Raw genomic sequence first — 18,356 nt, 5'->3', positions numbered from 1 at the left:
TCCTCTCCCCTGTGGCTGAGCAATGCTTACCACTTTCAGCCATTATCACTGCATCCTTTCTCATCCTTCTGTGTATTCCCAGCAGAAACCCTCCCTCCGTCCTGTCTCTCAGTCTGATGAGCTGGAGAGACAGCTACTTCCTTGCCCACCAATCCCCTCACTAGCCTAGCCCCTCACCGAGACACATAATAGTTAAGAGCTAACATTTGTTATACTTTTGCCATATTAACTCATATAATCCTTAAGACACCCTTACATGGTAGACATGACTATTATAGTTCTCATTTGATCTTCAAAATATCTCAGGTAAAGGAAACATCACTGCTACCATCTGTAACAATTTAAAGATGAGGCATCAAAGGTTCAGTTACTTGACCAAGGTCACACAAGCAGGAAATGGCTCAGTTTTTCTCTCTCTAGTTTTTGTGTGTCTCGTGAATGATCAGGACTGTCTGGTTAACCCACAGAAGAATGAAAAACAATGAGTCACTGTTGATTCAAGCCCTGGGTTTGGGGTGACTTGTAGCTCACCAATATGGAATTGAAACTAATGTCGAAAATTAGATGGTAGATGAGTATTTTCTCTGTGAAAATATATTTTCAGTGTGTTGTTAAGTAAAAAAAGCAACCTATTAAGCAATATATGCAACATCATTTCTTTGCTGTAAAAAAAAAAACAGGAACAAAAAGCACATACTCTGGACCTATTCAATTTCCAACTTGGATAGTGTGTTTGATGTTGAAGGGTGCTCATATTCCAAATAGGATGCTGGTTAGTTCAGATTCTCTTGCCTGGAAGCTGATGACTGGAACTCAAAGGGAGGATCATAGGGTGCAGAGCAACCCTCAGTCTAAGGAGAGGCGGACGTCGCTGTAGGGTGGTACTTCCCGGGGCACCTACAGCCTCCAGAACCAGCCTTGCTACTCTAACCAGCATGACCACCCCTCCCCTCCTTTCAACAAGCAGATGAAGATGGTCAGAGAGCAGTCAGTCCCAGGGGAGACCAGCTACATAATTTTCCAGGGTTTGTGACAAGTAGTTCCTTGTTCAAACATTATGAAGAATGTCAAGACAACAGGGCATTTGACCAAGTGTGGGGCCCTCCCAGGCACAGCAAATGTCCCCAGGCTAGAGCAGGAATGCTCTGATTTTCCTTCCACTTTCTGAATGTGGAAGGAGAGTTGCTAGAGCTTATCCCCAGAGAGGGGGTGCCCATGAGAGAGGTGGACACCCCATTCCTTAGTTGAGTGCCAGCTGACTGGTCAACCTATCCCGCCTTGGGGTGAGGGACAGTGGAAAGGAGAGTGGACAGAGGCAGAGCCAGGCAGTGAAGGTGGCCTGCATGCCCCCATTTGGCCAGACAAGGACGCAGGGATTTCCTGTGGGTCAGTCCCTCCTAAGGAGGAAGAATTCCAAAGGGGGGCACCCAGAGGTAAGAACGGACAGGATATGTTCAAAACAGTCTAGCCAGATGACCCTTCTCCCCAGAGAACCCACTTGCTCACCCCACTTGGAAGACTTCACCCCCGGGAGACACTCATCATCAGGCAGTGTTGGCCCAGAGAACGAAACCTGTGGTGCGAAGAGCAGACTCATTAGAAAAGCCCCTGATGCTGGGAAAGATTGAACATGAGAAGGGGATGACAGAGGATGAGATCGTTGGATGACATCACCGACTCAATGGACATGACTTTGGGTAAACCCCAGGAGTTGGTGATGGACAGGGAGGCTTGATGTGCTGCGGTCCATGGGGTCACAGAGTCGGACACGACTGAACGACTGAACTGAACTGAACTGAACTGAACCCCCTTCCAGCTCTTCCACCCTCCATTTATACCCCAACCTCAAACTCAGGGGAGGTCAAAGCTTTCTGATGGGAGAGGGAAGGAGGAGAAGGCCCCTCCCCACTCCTAGCCTTGCTTGGCACTAGGGGAGGACCACCCTATATTTGCATTTGATGCTTATTGAATTAAACTAAACTGGATTTTTAATCATTTAAAAACACTAGGGAATTTGACCAGAAAACTTGGAATCTGCCAGGAATATTGTTTGAGAGAAGAAGACCTTTGACAAAGCGTGGGTGAAGGCGGTGATGAGAAACAAAGCAACAACGTGTCGCATTTGGTCCTGTCACATTCAGACTGCCCCATAAACCAGGTCCATGTGAATAGGAATAGGTCTGAAGGGTGTTCAGCTGGGTATCAGAGAACAGCTGGGCGTGGGGATCATGTACAAAGACAAGCAGTGATCTTTAACAAGGGAGGCATTCTGTCCTCCACCCAGGCTGCCTTCCGAGTCTCCAGCCCATCCGCCCATCCAGTCCCCGTGTATAAGCATCCCTGCCCCATGGCGGGGGTAGGAGGTGGGATGTTGGGGGGCATCCCTCAGCCAGCTCTGGGGGAGGGGGGATGAACTCCATCCTCAGCCTCCCCACCCCACAGCGTATAAGCCCCTCGGGACACAGAGACCCAGCCTCATTCATCTCTGTCTCCCACAGCACCGGGACAAACCTCAGAAAAGTCTGGAACATCGGAACACCCCCTCAGAGCCAGGAAAGCGCCCGTCACCGGGGAGGGGCCAGGTGGGCACGATTCACAGGGGATTGGGCCGGGGGGCAGGCAGAGGGACATGGGCACACAGGGTGAGCAACCTGGCCCCGGAACGGTCCATCACCCTGGACCGTTCAGGATGACTGGTCACCCTAGGGCAGGGTCGGGGCTGGATGGAGCAGGGAGGGCGGCTTGGTGGAAATGGGGTGAGGACACAGAGCAGGGGCAGAAATGGCAGCGGAGGACAGGGCCGGTGCGAGCTGCCTTTCCTTTGTTTCTGTGGCTTTTCTATCTTGTGGGGAACAAAGCCTCTCTCTGCTGGGAGGGGTGTGTGTGTGTGTGTGTGTGTGATGTGGGAGAGCTTTCTCTCTCCCTTCCTCCAGAAGGCCTGCCCCCCTCCTTCGAAGCTCCAGTGGCCATGACTCAGCAGGAAAGCCAGACCTGCTCCAGCGCAGCTGCTGAGGCCCCCATCACCACCACCCCCGGCTCCCTGCCAGTCTTCCCTTCCCTCGGGCACCCACACAGAGGACCAGAGGCAAGGATATCTCTGACCCCATCACAAAGACAGGGGGCAAGAACCCAGAGCTGGCAGCAGGGCGGACTGAAGGCACAGCCTCCCATGCTGAGAGAAGGGACGACGTTCCCGGGCTCGGAGATCCTGGAGACAGGGCAGAGCCAGGGTCCCTGGCGATCAGGGACCAGGGGGTGGGGAGGCTGCGGGGGTGGAAGCAGCCAGCGCCGCCCGCAGCTCTCCGGCTCAAAGTGACTCCCAGACCGCAGATCAGGCATGTGGCTTCCTGCCACGTCACCAGCGAGGTCCTGGTTTCTCTCCCGGCTCTTGTCCCTGAAAAGCTGGTGAGAACAGTCAGCGCTGTGAACATTCTCTTGCCCCCCAAAGTCGCCTCCACGATCAGGCAGCTGCTGAAAGTTCCGCCATCAGACCCCTACCTAGCACGGGTAGCTCGTGAAGGTGTCACAGGCTTTAGAGAGCTGGTTCCCTGTGCAGGGCTGCCACCTACCAGCTGGGTGATCGGGACCAATTCCCTGGCAGCCCCGGGGCCCTGCGCCTTGATCTGGCAAGTGGGAATGAGGAGCCTATGGGGCAGGGCTGACGTGAGGGTGCAGGAGAGACAATGTTAACATCCGAGCCCTCATTCACAGCCTAGGGTGCCTGAAGCCCCTTCCCGCAGGAACCGGGAATGAGCAGGCAAAGGGGCTATTTTATAAGGAGGCGGAGGGGCTTCCCTGGCGGCTCGGTGGTAAAGAATCCGCCTGCCGGTGCCAGAGACACGGGTTCGATCCCTGGTCAAGGAGGATCCCACATGGCTCAGAGCAACGAAGCCCGTGCACCAGAACTATTGAGCCTGTGCGCTAGAGCCTGGAAACCACGGCTGCGGGGTCCACACGCAGCAGCTACCGAAACCCGCCTGCCCGCGAGCCCGTGCTCTGCATCGAGAAGCCGCCACAATGAGAAGCCCGCACAGCAATGAAGACCCAGAACAGCTCAAAATAAAAATTAAAATTATTAAAACAAAACAAGGCAAAGGAGAGAAAAAGATGAGACTGAGTGGTCCTGGCCGCAAGAGGTGTCTCCTAGGCAGGAAAGAGAAGTGGGTGGTGGGTCAGGAAGAAACACGTGGCAGAATCCTAGGAGCCTCTTTGCCCAGCTTACCAGGGCCACCGCCGTGGCTCCTGCCATGTGACAGTTGATGTCACTGGGCCTCCCCGCTCACTGCGGCCCTCACTGTCGCTTCAGCCAGACCCCACTCTAGAAACGGAGGGGAGGGTAGTGTTGGGCACATTGCGGGTGGGAGAGGAGATGCCGCAGCTGGACCGGCAGGACAGGATGGCGGGCAGCTAAGAGCATGCGGGTAGCGGGTGCACCGTACTGACTGTTGGCGATGGTGATGATCACAACAGGACACAAGTGTCATTTACATGCAGGGAGGAAAGAACAGGAAGTTCAGGGCTGGCAAAGCCCTTCATGACATCAGGACTCAGGTTCCTTGTATATCATCTCCTCACCATTCTCGGTATACATCTAGGTGCTGTTTTGGGGTAATTCTTGTTCTGTGATCTTATGGTTATTTGTTATTTCCCTGGTTAATTTATACTGAGAAGCTTTCCAGGTAGAGATACCCGCCCTGTAGGCAGGGGATGGTACCTCACAGGCAAACTATGGTAGAGAATTCTCATGGCTCCCCAATAAACATTCTCCTTTCCTTCCCCAGGAATTGGATGCCCCTGCAGTAAAGACTAATTTCTTTGCACCTATACATGGTCATGTGTTTGGAGAGGGAAATGGCAACCCACTCCAGTATTCTTGGCCTGGAGAATCCCAGGGACGGGGAGCCTGATGGGCTGCCGTCTATGGGGTCGCACAGAGTCAGACACAACTGAAGCGACTTAACAGCAGCATGGTCATGTGACTAAGTTCTAACTGATGAGAGATAAATGGAATAATCATGAATAACTTCTAAGGAGTGTCCTTAGATAGACAGGATATGTCCTTGCTCAGCCTTCTTTCATATTTCCTACTGGTAGAATGTTGGCTTGATGGCTGGAACTTGAACAACCATTTTGGACCATGAGATGCATACCGAGAATGGTGAAGAAATGATATACAAGGAGTCTGGGTCACATACAAGGAGCCTGGGTCCTGATGTCATGAAGGGCTTTGCCAGCCCTGAACTTCCACCTCTATCATGAGGGTGACAACTACACCTGAGGGATGACAGAACAGGGTACTGGAAAGGGCTTGCTCTTTCCTGACACTGTAGAGTGACTATTAGCCGTGGAAGGCCTGCCTCTAGGCTTAATATACCCGAGCGGGCAATACACGTCCATCTCAATTAAGCCAATTCTACTTTGAGTTTCTTGTCCCTCCACAGCCAAATTCTAAAGGAAACCCATAGTGAATTTGTTCTCTGTTTTTCGCTACTATGAGATGGGCAGGGAAGACCCCAGCTAAGCCTCTCTTGGTCTGGACCTTGGAGGAATATTTAGTGACACGGGCCGAAGATACTGTCCAGTCAAGTGGACTGTGGCCTAGGAATCACAAAGGGAAGGACTGGGCAAGGCCTTTTTCCCCTCAGAGTCCTGGCAGACAGGCACCTTGATTTTAGCCCAGTGAGATGCAAAACAGACTTCCGACCTCCAGAACTGGACAGTGAGTGGACACTTACACACATCACAGCAGAAAATGATCCCTTCAGGGAATCACCCAGCTGTTGTAGAAAGAGAACGTGGAGAGAGATACAGTTCTGAAATCCGCCTGACAGCCAGCAGAAGAGAGATGGAGCCACAGCTTCCAGAAAGATTAATTTCTGTTCCCAATATTAACAATTTTTGAGTTGAATTCGCCTGTCACGTTTAAACTAGACTGTTCTTCATTTAATGAATTTCAATAGAGGAACAATAGTAAACCTAGAAGAAAGAGTATAATTGGAGAATATTCTGGCTTTAATTATTTCCTATTAAAAGATAATCCCTTCTCTTTCAAACACCTTGATGGGGAGGGAGGTGGGAGGGAGGGTCAGGATGGAGAACACATGTACACCCATGGCTGATTCATGTGAAGGTATGGAAAAAACCACCACAATATTGCAAAGTAATTAGCCTCCAATTAAAATAAAAAAACAAAACCAAAAAAATTTAAAAAAAGAAAAAAAAAAAGAAACAAGGAAGGATTCTCCCTTAGAGATTTGGGAGGGAGCATGGCCAGGCAGACACCTTGATTTTGAACTTCTGGCACCCAAAACTGTAAGAGCACAAATTTCTGGTATTTTAAGATACCAGGTTTGTGCAGCATCCACAGAAAAATAAAACAGTGATGTTCTGAAAAAAAAAAAAAAAACACCTTATATAATAACACACAGAAGTGTTTTAAAAAATGGGATGAGATCTCAAGACTCAGAAACAAGATGGTGACTATGCTAACTTTATTGCCCCCTTGGGGCTGTGAGAAGCTGAGAGACAGAGATCACCGCAGCACCTGGCACACAGAAGATGCTCAGTGAGTGTTTGTTTACTGGCAGACTGATTTCTGTTTGGACCAGAGACTGAAGCGCCCATGGAGATGGAACAGGGGTGGAGACCAGCAGAGACATGTGTTGGGGGAAGATGACTCTGCGGGGAGGAGCAATGGTAAAATAAGAGTCATCATGGTCTGAGGCACATCCCTGCCCAAATAGTGCAGTCCTCCCGGGGTCAGCTGGGAAAATCCTGTATGTTATTAAGACAGGATATTCCTAGGAAGGGTGCCTTACAGCTAGCAACGGAGCAGCCATGTTCAGGGTAGCATCTGCTCCTCACAGTCTCAAGGGCACGGATGATGACTGCACTCTTTCCAGAAGAGAAAGGTAGGCCCCAGGACTGCAGAGTCACTTGCCCAAGACCACTCACTAGGAAATGCAGCAGCTGGAACTTGAACCCAGGGGGCTTCTGATCACACACACACCCTTCTTTGGAACAGAAGATGCAACTGGGGATTTCTGGCTCTACGTGGCTCTCTCCCCTGAAATCCCCAGTCCAACACTAAGGCCCTGAAGTAAAGAGGAGGTGTGACAAGGCAGGGGATGTCAGACAACCTCTCAGCAGACTGAAGGGCTGGTAGACAGGTGCACCCAAAAGTGAAGACCCCAAACACTGCATTTGCACAAACACACACACACACACACACACACACACACAAATGCCCCAAACTCAAATGTTTTACTGCCATCTACTGGAAATTGCCATAATGATCATGTAAATCCGTGATGACTCAAGCGTGAAAATGATGCCCCCTGGAATTGTAAAGTGCAGAACCTGAACAACTGTACTGGGCAGCCCTAGATATATCTTCTCTTGCCTGGCAGAATGAAAAAAGACAGGGCCCTGGAAATCATGGTAACTGAAGTCCTGCCCTCATCTTTTAGTCCCTGGCCCAAACAGAGGTTCTGTTGTAGTCTGTCTCCCATAGTTTTGCTACTCAGGCTCGTTTAGACTCTTTCCATCCTTCCTCTACTTTGTGCACACGTCCTGAGCATCTGCTCAGGGCCAATTCCCATGTTAGGCTCTGTGGGAACAACATGGGCAGAACCTAGTCCCTGCCTTTCATGAGGTCGCAATCCAGTGGAGAACAGGGCATGAAAGCTTTACATGATATAATGCAGAGGGACACATGTCAGCTGGATCTGGGGGGCCCAGGGGAGGTTTTCTGGAGAAAGGGACAGCTATGTCAAGCGTGAACTAATTTAATAAAGCAGGCAGACAGCCAGGCAGTGTTCCAGGTGGGGGCCACAATACATGCAAAGGCCTGAAGGCTAGAATAAGCTTGCAGCCTACAAGGCTTTCAAGCCAGACCCTGGAGGGCCCCAGGTGGGTCTTTGGAGCTCCCAGGGTCCCAGGCCATGCCCAAGGTGGCTCCCTGCACAGGTGGGCCCTGGAGAGACTGAGTCAAGGGGGCAGCTTCTGGCTGAGGCAACAATGGGGCTGGGCATCAGATCACTCAGTCCTTACAACCACTGGTGAAGGAATACTACCACGTCCACATTCTATGACTTAAGCAACTCAGAGAGGTTAAGTAACTTGTTCAACCTCACAAAGCTGGAGCGTGACAGGCAGATCAGATTCAAGTCTGTGACTCCAAGTTCCGGCCGCGGCACCCATGGGTCTTACATGTGTGTCTGCTGAAGGATGCCAGGGAGGAGAGGAGACTGACTTCCATCCTCATCTCCTTTAGGCTTTGGGATGTCACTTCCTGAGGTCCAGACTTAGAAAATGAAAGGAAGGGGGGGTACGTCTTCACAGGGGAAGACAGCTCCCCGCCACTCCCACGCGCTCGGCCCAGGCAGTTGAAAGGTCGGGGCTCAGCAGCGCCCCCGTGAGGCGGTCTGTCCACCCTCGTGTGTTTCCCTCAGCTCTCTCAGGGACAATACGTGTTTCCTCTGCGAGGGCCTCAGTGCAAGAGCCTTCCTGCTTCTGTGGGGTTTCAGAAGACTCTTTTTGTTTCTCTCTCAAGGCTTCAGGCTCTTGCAAGAGTAATAGAAAACGTAGTAGGGTGTATTTTCCCATCTGGATCAGAGACAGTGTGAGCGTCTATCCTGGACTATTTGGGTCCTTCACCACGTACTAGCTGTGAGTCCTTGAACGTTTTCCCAAGCCTCTGGCTCCTCTCCAGTAAGATGTGGATAGTAGCTCTCAAACCTGGCAGTCTAAGACCTGCATGACATGGTGCATAAGTCCCAGACGTGTGGTCACCATTTACCCTTCTCCCCAAGTAGTCAACTGTCAACTTGCTATGTGGGGGATCCCGTGGCCAGCAGTCTTGACCTTCTCCTGGCACTGTGAGTTACCACACATGTTCACACACACACACACAACCCCCAGAAGGGTGACAGAGGCTGTGGTACAGTTTCCTTTAGAAACAACCGAGAGGCATGCAAGCTCACAAGGTGCCCGGCAGAGAGCCCAACCCAGAGCAGAGCTGGGTTCGGTCAGCACTGCCTTTCACCTTTATTCCACCTTCAAGCCCTGGCTGGAAATGCATGCAGGCAGGAGGGCTCGGGGAGCCCGTTAGCCTCCAGGGGCTGAACAGCTGGCATAGTGGGGTTTGAAGTTTACAGTTTCATTTACTTGCAAGAAAAGGCTTTCATTCTGCTACTTGGCCAGCTTCTGGAGGCTTCCATTAGGGCTGGGAGCAGGGCCACCCAACCCTTGAGCTTCAGTTTCCTCATATATAAAATGAGGCCAGTAATATTTATTTAGACCATCATCGTGAGGATTAAAATGCAAGAAGTACCTAAAAGGTCTAACATAATACCAGAAACAAGATAAACCCAGAAGAAGGTTAGCTATGATGGCCATGGTGGAATCCAGGAGGGTTTGGAGGTATCCGAAGGATTCTACTCTCAACCATCCAACTGCCAACTACTGTAGGAGGTTGAGGAGGCAAATGCCATAGCTGTTTTGGAGCCAGGAGCCAATCTCTCCTTGCTTCACTCCTGTGATGGGAGGGAAATGGGTACAAACTTTCTGGGGGGGATAGTTTGGCAATAGGGGTCCTTTAGACCCAGCCACTCCACTTCTTAGAATTCAGCCAAGGGAATAATTATAGAGCCCCATAGAGTTGTTTGTGCTAGGACATTAATCGCAATGTTACTAACAATAGTGAGAAATTGGAAGTAATATAAAGTCAGAGATGCACTCAACACACACTTCGGCTGAATGCCAAATGGCCAAGATCAGTCCTGTTCATTCAGCTGAAGTCCAGGCCAACGTCTAACATGACCTTCACAAAACGAGCGTCTTTGTTAAAGGAGCACATCTAAAATGTTATCAGAGATTACTTGTACGATAATTTCATTAATGAATGTCATTGTTAACGCTTAACTGTTTAACATTTTAACACAAGAACATTCTTCTCCAGTGCTGGCAGTTAACAAGCTCGCTCCTGTATTGTATATTACGCACATTTATGTTAATAAATTGACGCTTCTTTCAGCTGAGGATGGTGGAGGAGTGGGATCCTCACTTTTTCTAGTAATTTCTTCTTTTCTTCATATTCTTTATATTTCTTCCCACGTTGAGTCAAATATGATTTGCCATGGATAGTGTTACACATCACTTTAGAGGTTTGCCTCCTTGTGAAATTGGGAAATTGGTTGACATTCTGTTTTTAGTTTATCTTTACAAGGTGTAAATAATTACAAATGAGGTTTTTTATTAAAGTTTCATGCCCTAGACAGAATAAACTTACTAAAAGTTGACTACATTTTAAAAGATTATTTTGTTTAGTGTTACAAATGTTAGTATCTCAATTCTACAAAAATTAAAATTAAATATAATCTAATATCTATTATTCTGCTTCATACTATTATTTTAATGTTTTATTATTGTTGCCTCAAAAAGTATCTTCTAAAGGAATTTGGCTGACATGCTTTCTCAATATTTTTATTAGCTTTCAATGTTTCCTTCTATATTTAAACACTCAAAATGCTTAATAATGATTTCTGTGCAAAAAAAGGGACAGTGTTTATAATTATCATGTTGTTGTTCATTAGCTCAGTCATGTCCAACTCTTTGCAACCCCATGGACTGCAACACACCAAGCTTCCCTCTCCTCACCATCTCCCAGAACTTGCTCATGATAATCATCATGAGTGATACACATTTTACTTTTGCAATAATAAATATATATATTTATTCTCTAACTGGCTGATAGAATTTCAACAAATAGAGCACAAGAGAAGAACTCACTACAAGTCACATCTAGAAGGTTATCCGCACTTGAAGGTGATTATTAGCAGTAAAGCCAAGTGACATGCCATGTGTGTATAATGGAGATTATTTTGCTCCATGGATGTGAAGGTTATGTAACGTGGTCACAGTTCGTGGGTCATGTGCAAGTCCAGGGAACCCAGAAATGATGCTAATGTCTGAATTGAGCTTTTCAGCCTTTCAATGACCAAGGCTGAAGATGAAGCTGAAGAGTATATTTTGTCTAGAAATCAAGGTCAAAGCCAAATTGTGGGGCATGTCTACAAACCCATGTCCCTTCTGTAAGCCGTCCATTGAAAATTATGTGGGAAACATATGTATCAGCATGGAAGAACTGTATTGTTATTGCTGAATTTTAAAGACTGGTTATAAAAGAGGATGAAGTTGTGGGCCCAAATTTGTAATTAAGGCGGCAAATTTCAAATAAATAAAAGATTGAAAGATACAAACAAAATATTAATGATGATTATCTCTGGGTTTAGGATGAGGGGATTTCTGCTTTGTTTTTAATACATTATTTGTATTTTCTTATAAAACATGCCACTCATATGATTTTTAAAAATTAAAAATATTTAAAATGTGTCTCTTCTGTCTCCCCTTTCTGTTTCACCGGCCAGATTTCAAGCTTGCTGAGCTGGCCAGATGGCCTGGGATACTGACCACAACTGCCTGTAGTGCTCACTGTCCATGTTCATTTGAGGTCAAGGCTTTGGCAGGCTGGAGCTGCCTTTCTTGGACCTGTTTCTGGGAGGAGAAATGCCAAGAGGAAGTCAAGGGTCGGTGAGGGAATAGGGAAGGGCAGTGGGTAGTAGCTCCATCTGCCCAGTGAGGAGCTGGAATCTCAGAGAGGCTAGAAGTGCCAGGAAAATCTTGCATCTCTCCTGAGACCTGGGGGATAAATAGCTTGAATATATCTAAACGCTTCTAGTAGAAGAAAAAGCTCCAAAGTTGTCCCCCAAATTAATTTTCCTTTTCTTTATTATGGGGCTTCCCTGTTGGCTCAGGCGTATCAATATAATTCACAAATTTTAGCTCATTATCTAGTTACTTGCAGCTATGTGCGGCCAAGTGAGGCTGCCCGGGTGGTGCTAGTGGTAAAGAACATGCCTGACTATGTAGGGCACATAAGAGATGCAGGTTTGATCCCTGGGTCAGGAAGATCCCCTGAAGGTTGGTGTGACAACCCACTCCAATATTCTTTCTTGGAGAATCACATGGACAGATGAGCTTGGTAAGCTACAGTCCACAGGGTCACAAAGAGTCAGACATGACTGAAGTGACTTAGCAAGTACTCATGCATGCACGCATGTGGCCATGTGACTAAGTTCTGGGTGGTAAGAGGTAGTAAATGGATGTGTTGCATGCAACTTCCAGGAAAAACCCTTAAAGAGAAGTGTATATCCTTTCTCCTTTTCTCCTTCTTGCTGGTTGGAATATGAATATGATGGCTGGGGCAGGAGCAACCATTCTGGACCATGAGGCAACATACTTGGGATGATGGAACAACAAGGTAGAAAGAGTCTGAGCAGATATCACAGAGCCTCCACAGCAGCCCTGGATTGTCTCCTTTAAACTTCACTAGAGTGAGAATAAATTTCCATCTTAGTTTAAACCAGCATTTTCTTGGGATTTCTGTCACATGTCAGAGAACCTATTCTTTTTTTTTTTTTAAGATATTTAATGCATACATAACTTAATGTTACTTTTTTTAAATTTTATTGATTTTTGGCTGCACTGGGTCTTTGTGGCTGTGCCCAGGCTTTCTCTAGTTGTGGTGAGTGGTGGCTACTCTTCATTGTGATGCTTGGGCTTCTCACTGTCGTGGCTTCTCTTGTTGCAGAGCACAGGCTCTAGGCACACAGGCTCCAGTATCTGTGGGGCATGGGTTAAGTTGCCCTTCCACATATGGGATCTTTCTGGACCAGGGATCAAACCCATGTCCCCTGCATTGGCAGGCAGATTCTTAACCACTGGACCACCAGGGAAGTGCAGAAACTAATCTTAATTAATTACAATAGTGTGTGTGTGCGCTTAGTTGCTCAGTCATGTCTGAATCTTTGTGACCCGATGAACAGTAGCCAGCCAGACTCCTCTGTCCATAGGGATTCTATCTCTTATTTAGTATTTCTATGCCAGCCACTATTCTGTTTACAGATGTTATCTTATTTAATCTATGTAACAATCCTATGCGTGTGTGCATGTTCAGCCGCTTCAGTCATGTCTGACTCTTTTTGACCCTATGGACTGTAGCCCGTCGGGCTCCTTGTTGCCATTTCCTTCTCCAGGGGATCTTCCTGAGCCAGGGATCGAACCCATGTCTCTTGTGTCTCCTGCACTGGCAGCCGGATTCTAGCGCCACTAGCGCCACCTGGGAAGCCCAAGTCTCTTTGTGTTAATTCTAATCCCCACCCTACCCCATGCCCTGTCTCCAGCAAAAAGCCCGTTCTCTCTACATCCTGTTTGACTGAGAAAAGATTCTGGCCAGCTAATTCACACTATGAGGTAAGAGATCGACATCAACATGGTAACTTCCTTTCCGTAAGAAAAGCTGGCTCTTTAATCCTATGTCAGAGTGAGGGTTTAGGTGTAAGAGACACAGAAGGAACCACCCTGGGTGAGTCCTGGCCACTGGAATCAAGTAGCCTGAATTTTATCTCTGCAGCCAGTAAGCTTTGCAATCCTGGCAAATCTCATAACCACTCTGAGCCTCCACTTCCCTCTCTACAAAATTAAGTAGAATCAGACTTTCACTGGGCACCGGTTCTGTAAGGATTGAACGAAATAACCCAATGTGAAGGCTCTGGCCCCTTTTCAGCTGGGTACTCAATAAGCGTCAGTAAATATAAATCTTTAGTTAGTGGAATTCTGTTTATCTGTTGTTCCCTCTAGCCTATTTTTAAAGGTCAGATTTTGAGATATAATTTACATACAGTAATGTCTACCCTCTTAAAGGGTACAGTTCTACAGTTTTGACAAACATACAGTTACGTAACTACCACCACGATCAAGGTATAGATTTTCACACTTGAATTGTTCCCTCAGGCACCTTTGTCCCTAAGACTGTTTCTTATTCATTCTAATATTTACTGAGTACCCACTGTGTGCCAGGCTCCATGCTAGGTCTAAGCTACAGAAACAAAACTGACGGTTAAGTCCCTGCCCTTGGAAGTTTAGAGTTTATCAGAAGGAAGAAGACAATAAACAAGCAAATAAACATACACACAAATAGGATCATCATCGAAGCGACAAGTGCTATGCAACAAGCAGGATTTTTTTTTGTTAGTTAGTAGCCAGGGGGACTATTTCAGTCGAAAGGGCAGGTGCTATCTTTGTCATTTAAAATTCACAACAAACGCTGCAAGTTAGTTAAAAATCCCCATTTAATGGGCAGGGTATCTGAGGCTCAAAGTGGCTAAGTTCTGTGCAACCCGAATGTCCTTGAGGTCACACAGCATGTAAATGGGAAAACAGGGCTTCAAGTCCAAGTCAGCAGACACCAAAATCTCACACCCAAACTCGTGGTTTTTTTCATCACATCACACTGGGCCCTGGGCCATCACTGCTAGAGCAGAGGAGAGATGGAGGCAGGGGGTTCAGGGTGTGAGGTCTGGGCTGCTTGCTGCTCTGCACCCGTAAACACATGTCCGAGAGTCCTGCAAACAGCAGTGACCTCAGCCTCCTTGTCTGCCCTCCTCCTCCTCTAATTGAGATGTCAACCTTCTGCCTCATTCCCTCCCTTCTTTGGGCACCTGGCATTACAGGGCTCTCCATAGAGACAGCTGATCTCACCCTGCAACTCCATCATGAAGACACAAACTGAGGTTGCATCAAGCAGGTGAGGGTCCACCCTCTCCGCCCTCCCTTCCTCTTCCTTCCCCCCTCATCTTCCTTCTCCTTCCCTCTACTTCCTTCCTCCTTTTTCTTTTCCCTCCCTGCACCTCCTGCTTTCTCTCTCCTTCTGCCTTCTTCAGGCTTTGAGATGAAAGGGCCAATTAATCTTGCTGCCACCACCCCTGTCTGCTAAGCTGTGTACTGGTCCACAGGCTTAGGCGTTCCTACCAGGACTGCCTGTGCGGTCCCTGGAAACCACAGCTAATTGGTAAAAGATCACATTTGTTTTCCCGCAGCCTGAACATTTCAAAGGAGACTCTGCCAAGCCCAGTGAACGTCTCCACTCTGATGCATCCATCACCTGGGAGAACACTGAGGTTACCTGTCACCCAGAGGGTGACCATGTTCAAACCTGCTGCTCTTATCTTGACATGTGGCCTTGGGTGATTGAGCCTCACTGGCTTAACCACATTCACACTCTCTAGCAGCACAAATGGCAGAGCATCTCATTAACCTGCTGCAGCCTTTATTTATGTAATTTTACACAAATATTTTACTTAAAGAGAGACTATGCAGATCTTTTACTCTGGGGAAGTATGCCATGTACTTTCATCCTTTCTGTATGTTCTAGAAAAGGTAACCATCAATGAGATGTTTACATGTTAAGTCACATTTTAAATCGAACACAGGCCAGGCTTACAAATCAGCAGGCCGCAAATCTCTGAACCTCAGTTTCCTCGTAAGAAAAATGGGTTTAATAATGTTTCCCCAGCTACCTTACAGGGCTGTTGAGAGACTTGCGGAATGAAATTTTAATTTTGTGGATGCATTTCGTAACCTGCAAAGTGCTTGATTGCTTTAAAGTAATATCATTAAAATGAAGATGTAGTTGGCCAACCAAATTACTACTTCCAAATAGAAATTCTGTGATAACCCAATTTTCATGTGTTTGGCTGGCTAAGACAAAGATTGCACTTGCATCTTTTTGGAATCCAGGCAGGCAGGGATGGCATCTCTCTAAACCTTCTGAGACTTGGGGAGCACTTTGTGGTTGCCTCTGGCTACGACTTGCTCTTGGCAGTAAAGAGCATCCAGTCTGAGGAGGTCTATTAAGATCTTAATTTCAGGGTACCAGTTAGCCTTGAGACCCCAGCCTGTCTTCACCATGATCAATCTGAAATAAGAGCACAAGAATGAATGAAGCCCACTCCCCGCAGCCTCTTGAGGTACGGCCCTTGCATCTTGGAATATTCTCTGTCCCAACACTTGAGTTGTAGGGCCAGACAGACATTTGTATGGTTCCTCATCCAAGGGAGAAGCCGCTTACTGTGCAGTTTTTCTCTTTGTACACAACATTTTGAGGCAAATAGAATAATTGCCCCTGGGAAGGGAGTTTATTTCATTCAGATAACATCACCAAATAGCAAGATTTGTGGCACATATTTCTGAGAAAACGCTCAGCAGCACTCAGATGCCTGTCTGTGTTCCTGCTCCCTTGGGATCGCCTGCAGGTAGAGTCATAGCTTAACTATGAGAATATATGATAAGGGAGATGCAGAGTGTGGTTTATAAATTATTTTCTGATGCTGTTTATGGAGGATGAGACTATAGTTGGGGTGGGTGGTGGCGGGATGCAAGATCAATAGGAAATGTGTCCCCATCAGACACTCCAAAGACCTTAGAACATAGCTTCTCTCTAAGACCAGAATCAATTCATCACTGATACACTTGTACTCAGCATCCCTTCTGGACAAACCATCATGTTAGGAGATATGGAGGAGACCCCCAAATACTTCCCACATAGACCAGGAGCTCTCATTTTAGTTGGAAAGATAAGATGTTCTTGTGAATAAAATAAGAGCCCAGGAGACAGGCAGGAGGAGAAAAAAAGCTAATACTGTCCAATCTCCTGCCAGGATGAGGCACTTATTTTATCCCATTCGACCATCACCATCACAAGGTAACATCTTCATCTCATTTTAGGGATGAGAATACTAAGAGCAGAGAGGTTAGATGACTTTGCTCCAGGTGCCACAGCCGCGGTCAGGGGCAATAAAGTGTCCATTCTTGGTCTGCTTAATTCTGATGGGGCCAGAACTGAAGTTTTCAAATTGCCTTCCCTATTGATTTTGTCAGAGATAGTCACCAATTTTAGAAAAACAAAATAACACTTGGCTGTCCTTCCTCTTCCTCAGTTCACTGAGTGGGGGAGGGGAGTGCTGAGGAACTACTAGCTCTAGATTGGAAGCTTTAATGTTCTTTTTGGTTGATACACCACATTTCTAAACAAATAATTGTTCTTGTCCGTTTGTGTTTCCAAGGCCAGATCTCCATCTCCTTCCTGGCTGAATGCTCCCTTCCCCCACCAACATCTTCCCACGTTCCTTAGCTTCTCCTTTCTCTCTCTCCCTCCCTCCCCTTACACACACACACACAATCAGACACACACCTTCCCACCACACACCCATATGCAAAATAAAATTAGAAATACTGCCTGACTCTCAAGGTATTTAGGGAATGGAGATCTTCAATCAATACAGCCAAGTCCTCCATTCCCTCCCTCCCAAGCCAGGTTGAGAGGCAGGCAGAGCTTCTGAAACAGGTCCAGACAGCCGTGATCTTGACACAAAGAGGCTCTAAAGGAAAAAAAAAACCTGACCATTTGTGCTTTCCTGTGCCTGTCCTCTGGCCATCAGGTCTCACAGGGCTACCAGATTCTCAGAGACCAACACCTAGCAAGCTGTTCTTTTGCTTATATGTAAGACCCTTGCAGAACACGAAAAGGTTTCCTGGTTCTCTTTTTCATTTTGATGCCTACCATTAAAATACAGAGAAAACAGTATGTGATGCTTCGAAAATATAGGCTGAGCTGATAAGCATATTGTCCTCATTTTAAGGGCTTATTCTTGTTTTAATCAACCAGTTGAGGAAGCAATAAATAATTACTCGTTTATGATGTTTGCCTTCACCCAGAGGAGTGTAACGGGGCAGTTAGGTGAGCCGAGGTAGGATGGTGCCCATATTACTGCAGTGGTTCTAAAGCCCTCTCTGCTTCCTCCAACCTCCATCTGACACACACTGGCCAACTGTCCCCACCCTCTTGGTGCCTCTTGGTACCTACCTCAGACTGGTGGGGTCAGATAAAAGAAGGGGCATAGGAAGAGCGAGATGGGGCCAAGACTCCAGGCAGAAGCTCCTGGTTCAAGCTGTTCAAGCTCTGTCTCTGGATAAATGGCTCAGTTATACTCCTTTCTCCCAAGTCAGAGCTCCCCCTGGGTCTCAGGGTGATGCTGGGCTGTGTGGAGGCTGAGAGCAGCTGCATTAGTTCAAATCCAGGCTCTGCCACTTACCCGCCATATGTCCTTGGGCATATGAACTTAGCTCCTCCTTGCCTCAGTCTCCTCATCCATACAATGGACATCACTGAGCTTCTGCTGAGGATGAACAAAGCTGCCTCATGCTAAAGGCTTAGCACAGTGCCTGGTTCCCAGTAAGGGCCCAACAAATAGAGTCAATAATTACAAACTAACACTCAAATAGCACTCACCCTGGGCAGGCACTGTTTAAGCGCTTTACATAGATTGTTGACATATAAGCTCACTTCTCTCTTTTACAGATGGGGAAACTGGAATCTGAAGATCACCCAGCTGTGAATGATGGACATTCAGACCCCGGGCAGACAGGCTCCAGGGTCGGGACTCTCAAGCCATCAG

Source organism: Cervus canadensis, chromosome 6 (genome assembly GCF_019320065.1).
Source record: "Cervus canadensis isolate Bull #8, Minnesota chromosome 6, ASM1932006v1, whole genome shotgun sequence".
In the NCBI taxonomy this organism is placed as follows: Eukaryota; Metazoa; Chordata; class Mammalia; order Artiodactyla; family Cervidae; genus Cervus; species Cervus canadensis.
This window is presented reverse-complemented; position numbering follows the sequence as displayed.